The following is a 13,302-nucleotide window of genomic DNA, read 5'->3' as shown; positions in this document are numbered from 1 at the left end:
CAAAGAAAATTTACTACCAAATCACTCATGATTTGACAATGTTCACTAACACCACCATACTGTGCAGACATATGCAGACAGGAGGAAAATATGTTCCTGTCAGTTTTGGCTAGAATCCAGGTGACTGCTTACAAATGCTAGAATTTCAGATTGTGTGCTTGCCCCATATTTTGATCCTGCCCTTCATAATCATTGTCAAGGTACATCAAAGACAAGATCAAAAATAGGTCACACCATGTTGTAGCTGTACAAATAATACCAGAAAGATACAGAAATCAAAGATTTAGGCATTTGGATTAAATCTTCTGACACTGAATGCCGGAAAGGTGTTGTTGCAATCTTAAACCTTTCCAGTAAAAAAGGTCACATTAATCAGCGAAAACTATGAAAAATGGAGATAGGGAAGTTTGAATAGACAGGCAAGCTGCAATACTGATGTTTTACTCATAATTCCCTGCTGTAAGGATCCTACATTGTTAGTTGGCATCAAAAAGAGGTGGACTCATTCACTGAAATGAGGGAATGAGAGAGATTCATAATATGAAAAACAAATTGATCCATGTGCAATTCACCAATATTTTGAAATTGAGTTTCAAATTGCTTCAGAGTAGTCTAGATCTCCAGCAAAAATAGACAATGATGCAGCATTCATAGGAAAGTGTTAATTAACATTAAATTCCAATCTCATTCAAGGAGACTAAATCACTTTCTTACCCACCTGACCATTTTGTCATTAATGTTACCAACCTTACCCCATCACAGCTCTCACGAGTAAAATGTTATAAAAAACCTTTCAAAAGTTCTAGAAAATTCACTCGTTCATTCACAAACACTAGTTAGATTATACTACTTTATCCCTATCTTTAATTGCACTTCTAAATCTACAATGAATATCTGTGGTGTCGGGATGCTTTAAATATGCACAGATAAACTTTTGAAAATTGAGTTTATTCCTCTTCCGAACATCCAAAAGCTTCTGCAGAGATGAATAATGATGAAAGCTGGTGGGAGGCCAAGAAGCCTACTTGTTTTGGTGTTGGTGACATTCTTCTGTCGGGTGATGCAACAGCACAGCAATAATTTAAATCATTTTTACACTTGCTGAAGTTTGTCATAAATTAATATCAGAAGCATCCTTTTGGGCAAGTGCACGTGTCTAGCTAATGCAGCACATAGATGTTAAAGGTGGAGCAAGGGCTGCAAATGGCACCATTTAATATTTTTAAACTGGTCTCTAGATAGTAAAGTGAGTGTGGGAGCAGCAGCAATTAGGACAATATGTAAGCCTCTGCATATGCCAGATCTTCAAAGGAATTAGATATGTCCCACTTCTCTTTCCTAAGAGCCCAAAACTTCCTCCCACTAGACGCGCCTGCGAGTTGGGGGCTATGCATCAGTGGATAGGGTGGGGATGGGGTAACATAGAAACACAGAAAATAGGTGCAGGACTAGGCCATTTGGCCATTCAGCCCTTCGAGCCTGCACCGCCATTCAATATGATCATGGCTGATCATCCAACTCAGTATCCTGTACCTGCCTTCTCTCCATACCCCCTGATCCCTTTAGCCACAATGGTCACATCTAACTCCTTCTTAAATATAGCCAATGAACTGGCCTCAACTATCTTCTGTCGCAGAGAATTCTGCAGATTCACCACTCTCTGTGTGAAAAATGTTTTTCTCATCTCAGTCCTAAAAGACTCCCCCCTTATCCTTAAACTGTGACCCCTTGTTCTGGACTTCCCCAACATCGGGAACAATCTTCCTGCATCTAGCCTGTCCAACCCCTTAAGAATTTTGTAAGTTTCTATAAGATCCCCCCTCAATCTTCTAAATTCTAGCGAGTACAAGCCGAGTCTATCCAGTCTTTCTTCATATGAAAGTCCTGCCATCCCAGGAATCAGTCTGGTGAGCCTTCTCTGTACCCCCTCTATGGCAAGAATGTCTTTCCTCAGATTAGGAGACCAAAACTGTAAAAGGTGCCAATTAATAATGTCAATATAACATCAAGGGTGGTGGTTAGTGTGTGTGCGAGGGGTTTGGTTAGTGTGTGTGTGGGGGGTGGTTAGTGTGTGTGTGACGCCACAGGTCGCCCCCCCTCCCCGCCCCCCTTGCAACCGAGGGGACAGGACCCAATGGGTCCCTCTTGGTCTAGTAGACAATAAGAATCTGACTGCAACCACATAACAGAATCAAGTACAAACTCTTCTGAGAGATTAATCTGTGTAGTAGTAGGCTCACCTTGGTCATGACTGACCATGGGTGATGCATCCTGGTCAGATGCAAGCCTGGGCGATGTTATATGGAGGGCAGGCTGTTGCCCTTGCAGCACATCCCCCTCTCCACGTCGCTGATCGATCCAAAGGAGCAGCAGGGCCATTACAGTTTGGCACCAGCGCATCGCAGGAGCTGCCAGAGCGAGGTTGTAGACAACGACAAACTGCCTTAGGGGCTCCGACTCTGGATTTTCTTGAGGTTTACTCCTGGAGCCTTTTCCATGACTGGATATGGCCACAAGCGGGTGGAGGTTTTAAATCAGAGTTTTCCCTCTCCTAGATGGACTGCCTTCCCAGGCTGACGAGCCCCATCTGCCCGAGCTCGTGGGGGCGGGAGCGCCTACCTTCCCGTGCAGGTCTATAGCACCTGCCCACTGCCCAAATCTGTGTAGCTCGTGGGTAAACTGGGATGTAAGAAAGCATTTGGAAAAACAATTTAAAACGAAGGGGAAGATTACATTAGCATTGATGTGGAAATTAATGGTCATAGCAACAAAACATTAATTAGAACTGAGTTCGACCACGAGCTAAAGATGCATAGAACAATGGAAACTATTCAGGCAAGTAAGTGAAGCCGTAGGAAACTATAATGTGATTATCAGATCCAAGATGGATCACAATCAGACCAGAGATGAGCAAAGAAAAAGGGTAAAAGAACAAATAATTTCATAGAAGTAATTAGTGAATGATCCTTAACATGACATAGAAAGCAGGCTACTGAACAAATGCTAGATTAGATTTAGGTGTACAAATGAGCATTCCCTGCAAAATGCTTTGCAAAGAGAGAGCATATATTTAAAAAATCAGATGCAAAGGTTAGTAAGCTTCAAACAAATTTCCACCCATTAATTTTGATAATCTATTCATGTCAGAACTGTGATAAATGAATTACATAGGAAACAGAATTATAGAATGACACAGGAAAGGGAAAAAAAGACAGATGATGAAAATTCAATTTAAGAAATCAAATGCAAAATAAATGTAGAATAAATTCAATTCAATTCAATCAATCAAGCAGGGGACAGAACCCATAATGGTTAAATCAGGAAGTTAAAACTAACTTGAAGGTCTACACTAACCTTTGCAGGACAACAAAGATAAAGACGGGGACTAGGGAGGGTTGAAATCAGAGGAATTAAGAACAAGGCAGAAACTCAGAGGTGAAAACAGTTAACAAGAAGGAACGAAACCTAGTTCTTTATCTATTTTGATAGTAAAGAGTACGTTACATAGCAGATGATTCTCTTAAGGCAGAAGATATTTGAGCCTTTGCCTCCATGGATTACACATGACATAAATTCTACGTTTTGTTCTTCAAATGCAGAATTTATCTTCAAATCTGCAATGGATCTACACACCCAGAATTTTAAACTTCTTCCAAAACTCTAGCAAAATTCAGTAGTAAAATATATGAACAATAGTACCAATATAACAGCCATAGTTCAAGAAATAAGGATGATTCAAAAAGCATAGGGATGATGCTTAAGTTTTGAGCGATAACTGCAAAGAGAAGTTTGAGAAGGTCAGTCAATGTCAAGTACATTTTTGCAGATTTTTCTCAGGTAGAAACGTCACTTACGCCAGCAAATCGCACTGTGATGAAGTGACAGAAACAAATTGTGTAAATTCTGGGCTGCATGCCAATTTTTATTAAAATAATCTTATGAACAAAATCTAGACATTGTCATCTTGTTGCTGAATCTCCAATATGGATACCATGAAACATATGATATTAACAACTAAAAAAAGTGAAACATCTTTTTCATTAAAACAAAAAAACAAGTACATCTAATGAAATGGGATCAAGGAAAGACCGTTCACGCCTGTTTCAACCAATCTTTCCACTACTATGCACAAGAAGCACAAGAAACACAAGACACCATTGTATGCAGATGCCGGGAAATATGTTCAGCTCTGGCTGAACAATTTCTAATCTTGTGATGTGGACTCGATAAGAAGATCTAATGAAATGCAATATGTTAAGGGCCTGTCCCACAGGCGATTTTTTAGGCGAGTGCCAGCGACTGTCAGAGTCGTAGCAGGTCGCCGAAAAACCATCGACTGGACTTCCCATGAGACAATGTCTACGACAATGTCCACGACAAGCTACAACAACCTACCACCTAGTTGACGTCAAGCTACGGCAAGCTACCGACAACCGGCAACCCATTAGGATTTCCACCTACAACCACATCTATGATAACCTACATCCACCTGCGACAAGCTACGACAAGCTATGACCCTGTGGTCGACAACTGAAGACAACTGAAGACAAATCAGTCGCCGGTACCTGTCGCCGGTTGACGTAGGTAGTCGCCAATGCAATTCACCAAAGTCAGCACCGGCGACAACCTACGTCACCCGGAGACAAACTAAGTCGTCCTGGCAACAACCAACAAAAGCACCTACGACAGGAGAAGTCAAGCTACGCTCATTGGCGTCAAACCAACTGTCGCCAAAAATTTTTGAACATATTGAGAATCCATCGGCACCAAAAGGTCGCTATGACGGTTTGGGCGACTGAGGAGACTACATGACCATACAGGAGACCCCTTGGCGACCATGTGGCGACAGCCTAGCCACCAGTAGTTGCCTAAAAATAACCTAAGTGGGGCAGGCCGTTTACACGCAAAAGAAAAGGAATAGAAACATCCTGGTTAATGCTTTTTTTTTAAAATAATTCCGAAATTATGAGAATGTTCAACTGATATTATAATAAATCTTTAAATTATTCTTCCGTTGTGGAACATTTACAATGGAAAAGCTGCTTAGGAATGTTGTGTGGAATCCCGCCAATGTTTGCTTTTCCTACCGATTAGTTGGGTATCTGACATATATGGCAACTTAGCACCATGTTTAAAGAGTTTTCAATCCAAAGTCCTGACAATGCACTCATCAGAACAGGTCTATACTTGAAATATACAGAACTATAAAGCTATTGAAATATAAATAACTCAAATATAGATTATCAAATGACAAATTTAAAGACACCACCATGTGAAAAGTATTAGCAGTTAAAACTACATAACTATTCTTAAAATAAAGTGCTATGTGATTTGCATTGTCCAAGAAAATGTTCTTTGATCTCACAAAATGGAAATGTACTTATAGGCAATAGACAATAGACAATAGGTGCAGGAGTAGGCCATTCGGACCTTCGAGCCAGCACCGCCATTCAATGTGATCATTGCTGATCATCCACAATCAGTACCCCGTTCCTGCCTTCTCGCCATATCCCTTAACTCCGCTATCCCTAAGAGCTCTATCTAACTCTCTCTTGAAAGCATCCAGAGAACCAGCCTCCACCGTTCTCTGAGGCAGAGAATTCCACACAACTCTCTGTGTGAAAAAGTTTTTCCTCATCTCCTTTCTAAATGGCTTACCACTTATTCTTAAACTATGTTCCTGGTTCTGGACTCCCCAACATTGGGAACATGTTTCCTGCCTCTAGCGTGTTCAAACCCTCAATAATCTTATATGTTTCAATAAGATGCCCTCTCATCCTGAAGTGGTGTACATATAGCTGCTAAATTTGTATAAGATAATTACAAGCAGTTGAATAAGGGGTGGGAATTAATAAGCTTTGGCTTCTTCCTGCTCCTTTTTGGACACATACGATTTCATTTATTTATAGATATTGTTTATGACACTTTATAAATATTCTTGTTTTGGTTTTTGTATGCTGTTTCACACTTGCGTTTTATTCTTTTATTCTGTTAGAATTAAATAATAAAATAAATAAATAAATAAAACCTACGCTGCACTACATCAATAGCACAAATGTCCTTCCTCAAATTTGGAGACCAAAACTGCACACAATACTCCAGGTGTGGTCTCACTAGGGCCCTGTACAACTGCAGGAGGACCTCTTTACTCAACTCATCTTGTTATGAAGGCCAACATGCCATTCACTTTCTTCACTGCCTGCTGTACCTGCATGCATACTTTCAGTGACTGATGAACAAGGACCCCTAGATCCCATTGTACTTCCCCTTTTCCCAACTTGACACCATTTAGATAATAATTTGCCTTCCTGTTTTTGCCACCAAAGTGGATATCCTCACGTTTATCCACATTAAACTGCATCTGCCATGCATCTGCTCACACACACAACCTGTCCAAGTCACCCTGCATCCTCATAGCATCCTCCTCACAGGTCACACTGCCATCCAGCTTTGTGTCATCTGCAAATTTGCTAATGTTACTTTTAATCCCTTCATCCAAATCATTAATATATATTGTAAATAGCTGCGGTCCCAGCACCGAGCCTTGCGGTACCCCACTAGTCACTGCCTGCCATTCCGAAAGGGACCCGTTAATTCCTACCCTTTGTTTGCTGTCTGCCAACCAATTTTCTATCCATGTCAGCACCTTACCCCCAATACCATGTGCTCTAATTTTGCCCACTAATCTCCCATGTGGGACCTTATCAAATGCTTTCTGAAAGTCCAGGTACACTACATCCACTGGCTCTTCCTTGTCCATTATCCTGGTTACATCCTCAAAAAATTCCAGAAGATTAGTCAAGCACGATTTCCCCTTCGTAAATCCATGCATAGTTGGACTGATCCTGCTACTGCTATCCAAATGTGCCTCTATGTCATCTTTTATTATTGACTCCAGCGTCTTCCCCACCACCGATGTCAGGCTAACTGGTCCATAATTCCCTATTTTCTCTCTGCCACAGAGTGGGTCACTGTTGATCACTATTGGCTTTAGATTTCATTCTTCTTCTCTCCCTATCTGACACCCTCTGTCTCCCTTATCATTTACTTAACCCATCAACCAATCAAAATTCACCTATCATTCGTCAGGCTTTGTTTCCCCCCACCCCCCCCTCCCTCACTAGTATCGGTCTGAAGAAGAGACCTGACCAAAAATGCCGTCTCTCCATTCCCCTCACAGATGTTGCCTGATGCACTGAGTTCCTCCAGCATTTTGTTCTTTGATCAAGATTCCGACATTTGCACTTCCTTGTCTCTCTCATACTGTCTTTCCTGCCAAAGATGCATGGACAAATATTTGCAATGGATGTGTTTGAAACGTCTTATAAAAGAAATATAGGGTCACCCAGGAACTCAAAACTAGTAGACAAATTTCAAGCCATAATTGTCATCAAATTAACCGATCTTGGTATCTTGCTAGACAATTTCTACAACCATACAACTAGGTTTAGAAGAAGTACTTGGTTAAACAGCTTTGGACACTCAACAAGATTCTTGAATCATATGTTAAAAGACATGACTTAAAGAATACAAAGTATGAGAGCCATCAAAACACTATGAAGTATTATGAAGGTAACTATTACAAGTGATCATAATATAACGTTGGTGACCTTCACCATGAAACTGAAGTCTGATGTAATCTGTGAAACCGACAAATCTAAAGGAGAATGAGGCAGGCAAGCCAGGAGAGATTCAATGAGAAATCCCAGATGATAGAACTGAAAGTGGCAGATGACAGTGAAGCAAGTTTCTGTAACATTAAAAATTCTATCGATGATCAAACAGCATAGATCTTTCATTAATAGAAGGCAGAGATGGAGACATTTAAACGGATGGTAAGAAGTATTGACTTGCTGGACAGAATATAACAGAAAAATGTTCACCTATTAATGTTCACCTATCAATGTAAGTCAAGTATTCGCATCACAGACAGAAAATGACTCAACTTCACTAGTGTTCGGACAGGCTATCATTACTATACCCGCTGCAAAATCACCTGCAGTTGACCATGTAGCTGTCGTGTTCAGAAAGCATGGTGATTAAAGCAATGAGCACGCTATGGCAAACATTTTCCAGAAGAGATGATCAAGTGATTAAATCCATTCAGTTATAATACCAAGATGAAAGAAAGTTAATCTTTGTCAATGATAATATATTAATACAGTTTTATCTGTCACCTGGTACAGGTCAAATTAAAGGACAGCCTGCAACAAGCAGCATAATTTTATCAACTTTGTGAAAGGCTTTCGATAGTGTTCGTGAGGTTGGGCTGTGGCGGATAATGAGGAACTATAACAATGAAAAAGGAATTGTGGAAATGATTCTGTCCTTGCACGAGAACCCAAATAGGGTAGAGTTTGTAAATGGAATAATCCAGTAGCTTCTTTTCAACTATTGTTCATAACCAGTAAGATCCGCATTTCTTCATTTTGTTAGACATCTTCATGGAAAACATAAAAGAAAAAACATGAGTATTTTACTGAAACAGTATCCAAAGGAAATAGAATTATTACTGAATTCTATTGGTGCTATTGATCTAATTACTGGAACTGAAAAAGAATTGCAGGATTAAACAAGATCTTACAAAGCAAAGCACCCACAGAATGGAGATCAGCTTTGAACAAAAGCTGTTTTAATTAACCCAACTCAATTCTATCTGTAATACAAGTGTAACAATGAATGCCTAGAATCTTTAAATACTTGGATCTCACTATCACATCAAGTGGAATCTCAGCTGTTGAAATAACAAAAGAGCATCAAGAGCATTAACTTCTCATACTAAAAACAGATTTTACCAACCACATGCATCCATTGATTTGTGAAATTGATTGTCAAAGTTAAGAACTCAATAACAAGTATAGCATTTGAAATAAAATGATATTGTAAAGCCCTGAGGATTTTGTATCTGAACAAACCAAAACATTAGTACATACTGAACTAAGTGGGACCCGTTGGGTCCCAGCATCACACAGGAGGGCTGGTCTCCCAACGCAATTTTCCACCTTTCCACCAATTCCAATATTGGTGGCCAGTGGGGGAAAGGGGGATGGGCTTTTTGCAGTGCTAGTATGGGTGTTGTGGGCTGAAGCGACTGGTTTCCAGAGGGCTAGTATGGGCATTGTGTGCCAAATGGATTTTTGGGCTGGCGGCTCAGTCACTCAAGCCTGCTGTGCTGGCAGCTCACTCACGGCTGATGGGCTGGCAGTTGACTCACGGCTATTCCTTGAAATTCCATTTCAAGCAGGGTGCAAGGCCACCAAATTCAAGTGCAGTTTCTTACCACTTCAAGCAGGGTGCAAGGCCATCAAATTCAAGTACAGTTTCATACCATTTCAAGCAGGGTGCAAGGCCACTAAAGACAGGGAGTCGTGACCTCTCCCTCCTCCAACTTGCAGAGACTGAGCCACACCCACACTTCTGGGTTTTATATTCCCTCCCCCCCCCCCCCCCCCCCCCCCCCCCCACCCCCACCAGAAGGGCGTGGCCTTCAAGGCGTGATTGACAGGAGCGAGAATCTCAACATTTTTTAAGCACTAATAACTCTTTTATTTTTCATTGATGGGAAAAATCCTCTGCACCTGATGAGCGGAGGGGGACTCTGAGTAAGATGGCCAAAAATCACAGCCGTACGTGGTAGCGTTTGTTCTAAAATCAATATAAAGCGCAAACTGAAAGTGGTCAAGATTAGACTACTAATTATATAGAAGGCAAGGCAACTTTAATTAGGCAAGGCAACTTTAATTGGGCAAGGCAACTTTAATTGGGCAAGGCAACTTTAATTGGGCAAGGCAACTTTAATTGGGCAAGGCAACTTTAATTAGGAAAGGCAACTTTAATTAGGCAACACAGCTTTAGCATTTCCAAACCAAAGGCAACACAGATTTAGCATTTCCAAACCAAAGGCAACACAGCTCTAGCATTTCCAAACCAAAGGCAACACAGCTTTAGCATTTCCAAACCAAAGGCAACACAGCTTTAGCATTTCCAAACCAAAGGCAACACAGCTTTAACATTTCCAAACCAAAACCAACACAGCTTTAGCATTTCCAAACTATATTTTCAAACCACATTAAGGGCACTGACAGGTCAGTAAAGCCACTCACAGTTTAGTAGACACGTGTTCAGTGTTATTCACAGCTCAGACTGAGAGACGTGACCCTCTCGCTCCCCCATCTTGCAGAGACTGACTGAGGCACTCAACACTTCCGGGTTTTATAGTCCCTCCGGAAGGGGCATGGCCTACAGGAGAGAGAATCGCAACATTTATTAAACACTAATAACTCTTTTATTTTTCATCGATGGGAAAAACCCTCTTGTCCTGCACAGCGGAGTGGAACTCTGGGTAATAGGCCAAAAATCACAGCCGTAAGTGGCAGCGTTTTTCTAAAATCAATATACAGAACAACAGGAAGTGGTCAAGATCAGACTTTTAGTAATATAGACAACTCAAAATTAGCTCAACAAGTCTGATACAAATCCTTTCTTATAACAAAAGGGGATTGCAATGGTGAGGAGTTGAAGGCCCATTAAATAATACTCTGGGTTTAGTCAAAGGTAAGAAAGAAGACAAAGTAAGACTCGGTGATAGATCATTGCTGGATTAGTGAGCTACTAAAGTGTAAAATGTATATGGGGTGCCATCGACTGCAGAGACAGAAACAGTCAAATGGAGGGCATCCCAATGATCCAATCTGTCAGGGGAATAGTAGATGCAGATATACCATAGCCATGTAAAATATCAGGCATTTCCTCATTTAAAAAATATAAGATGACTGTGAAGCCATTAAAGCTTTAGCTGCTCTCATGTCTTTGATTCATCCTTCCTGATAATTTTCCAAAACCTTTATCATAGTGACTTGTGTTTCCTCCGAGAGCCACTGAGCTAGAGTTATTAACCGCTAATGCTAAATCATTGATGATATCCTTGGTTCCCAGATGGTGTCCATTCATCATTTCCACTCTTGATTTCATCATAATTTAATTTTGTAGTGATTAAGAATAAAACTGGAGACAAACTACACCCCCAAATGCTCTGGTGATCATCTTGAACCAGTTTGAATGTGCATGCTAGTAAACTCAGAGAGAGCTTTTGTTGCCATGTGATTCTTTACAATGTGATTCAGTTTTAATAGAATTGCAAGAGCAGGGTCAAATGATCACCACAGTTGAATGCCATGAATATTTATTTGGATTTGTCACAGAGCGGTTATTTCACCAGAGTTATGGACCCTCTACCTGCATTGCTGATCCATCAGCTCCGTCATATCTATGTATGAGTGCTATTTAGGCGCTGAAAGTATTTTCTATGGCTTCACGATGCCTGAGGTATTCTTTGTTTAGCAACCATGATAATAAGATACACTTCCAATAACAGCCCATTACCTTGTACATTTATGAACAAGCTCAGCTCATTTCAACATGCTGATTAGAGATAAAAGATAATAAATAGGTTGTTATGCAAGACAAGTTGGCCTGAATTTAACAATTGATATAATTTTAATGACAAGCGCGTGTGTTTATACAGCACTGACTTCACATTGCAGATAACATGATTGCTTATGGTTATATTTTTATAATAAGACATGAACTTACAAATGAGACAGTTCTTGCAAATATGCCCATGAGTAAGATTAATATTATTCAGATAGATTTAAGTAATCCCTTGAACCTTTGATCCCTTTTTGTAACTAATGTATCTCATTTTCACTGACAGTCCAGAACCCTGATCAGTTAGCCAACTTGGACCTTCCTATTTGTTGATTCTCTTTTCTATGAATTTATTAGTTCTATTGTGCATTATTGGAAACAAAATTATTGCACCATATGCATATAAATGTCAACCTCATGTTGTATATTGGCCTGTGAAAAATGTTCTAATTGATATTTGGTATTTTTATATAATGACATAAATTACAACACAGAAGCAAACTGTCTGTTAGATGTTATCCTCCGTACAAGAAGTAACTGATGTGGATCATGTACAGGCGGATGTACTTGGCATCATGTTCTGCACAAACATTGTGAGCTGAAGGGCCCGTTCCTGTGCTGTACTGTTCTACGCCAATCCTTCCCCATAATTTATTACCCCCATTCCCTTCAACCAACCTATTTTTCGACATTGCTCCCATTGCCACATTAATCGTGTAAAATAAAACGATTTCACTCTTGCGCAAGCAAGTTGAATGCTCCCTGTCCTAAATCTTTTCTTTCTTTTGTAGACACCTCAGTTCCTGGGAACAGTCAATAATCTACATTCTTGCATTTGTATTTCATGCAAGGCAACATTCGAGTGAAACAGCAATGTAATGTACACTGTCTGTTTTATTTATCACCAGTTTACATTTATTGGTCCAATATTTCCTGGCTTAGCGCATTTGCCGCCAAGTGCTATAATTCTTCTCTCCATTCCCTCAATGAATTTAAGCTAAAATTCCCTGGTGAACTCATTGGATCCCCTGCTGATTGGATAGTGGAAATTAACTAATTGAGATTTCTATCCCAAAGGGAAATCTGACTGCAGTTGTGATACGTTATCAATAACTCCTGTTCTTTGAGAAAGGTGGAGTAAAGATGCCTATATATTGGGAGATTTAATTTTTGTAACATCTTAGAAGGCGGCACAGATGTATGTACAGTCTTGTTTTAAGTTACTTTTTGTCTTATATACTTTCTGAACAAAATCCACACATTTAGACCAGCAACAAAAGGAACAAAATTTCCATGGAATCCATCCATTATTTTAGGCAAAAATAAGAATTTAAATTATCAACTTTAAAATTATTGCTTTATAATAATAAACAATATTTATATAATTTTGCCTAAAATTAAAATACCATTCTCAGTAAATTCAAATGTAATTTGCAGGTAAATACTGGCTGGAAAAAGATGTACGCCACAAATTAATAGCTGCACATAAATTTGCCAATTATATACCAGCATTGGTACTACTTGAGGAGGATGCACAAAATAAATTCAGTCAAAATTTGATGTACAATAAACAGGAACCAAAACATTTAATTTTCTCACATTTCTTGATACCACATATCAAAATCAGGGTAGCACTCTGCCTATTAAAATCAAAAACAATGGCAGAAGATTCAAAGTATACAGGGATACCACTGCTTTAGAAGATCAATATAACCAATTTGATTTTGTGTCTTCGAATGGCAGAAACTCAATCTCCTAGTTCAATCCTTGGTCCTCCTGCTCAGATTTGTTTGAATAGTACAAATGGATCTTCATTAAAGGTGCCTGTGATTAATTATAATCATGTTAAACCATCGTCCATACTTCTTGGAGATG

The sequence above is a fragment of the Amblyraja radiata genome, chromosome 28 (assembly GCF_010909765.2).
Source record: "Amblyraja radiata isolate CabotCenter1 chromosome 28, sAmbRad1.1.pri, whole genome shotgun sequence".
Taxonomy (NCBI): Eukaryota; Metazoa; Chordata; class Chondrichthyes; order Rajiformes; family Rajidae; genus Amblyraja; species Amblyraja radiata.
The sequence above is the reverse complement of the archived record's forward strand: the minus strand, read 5'-3'. Positions refer to the sequence as shown.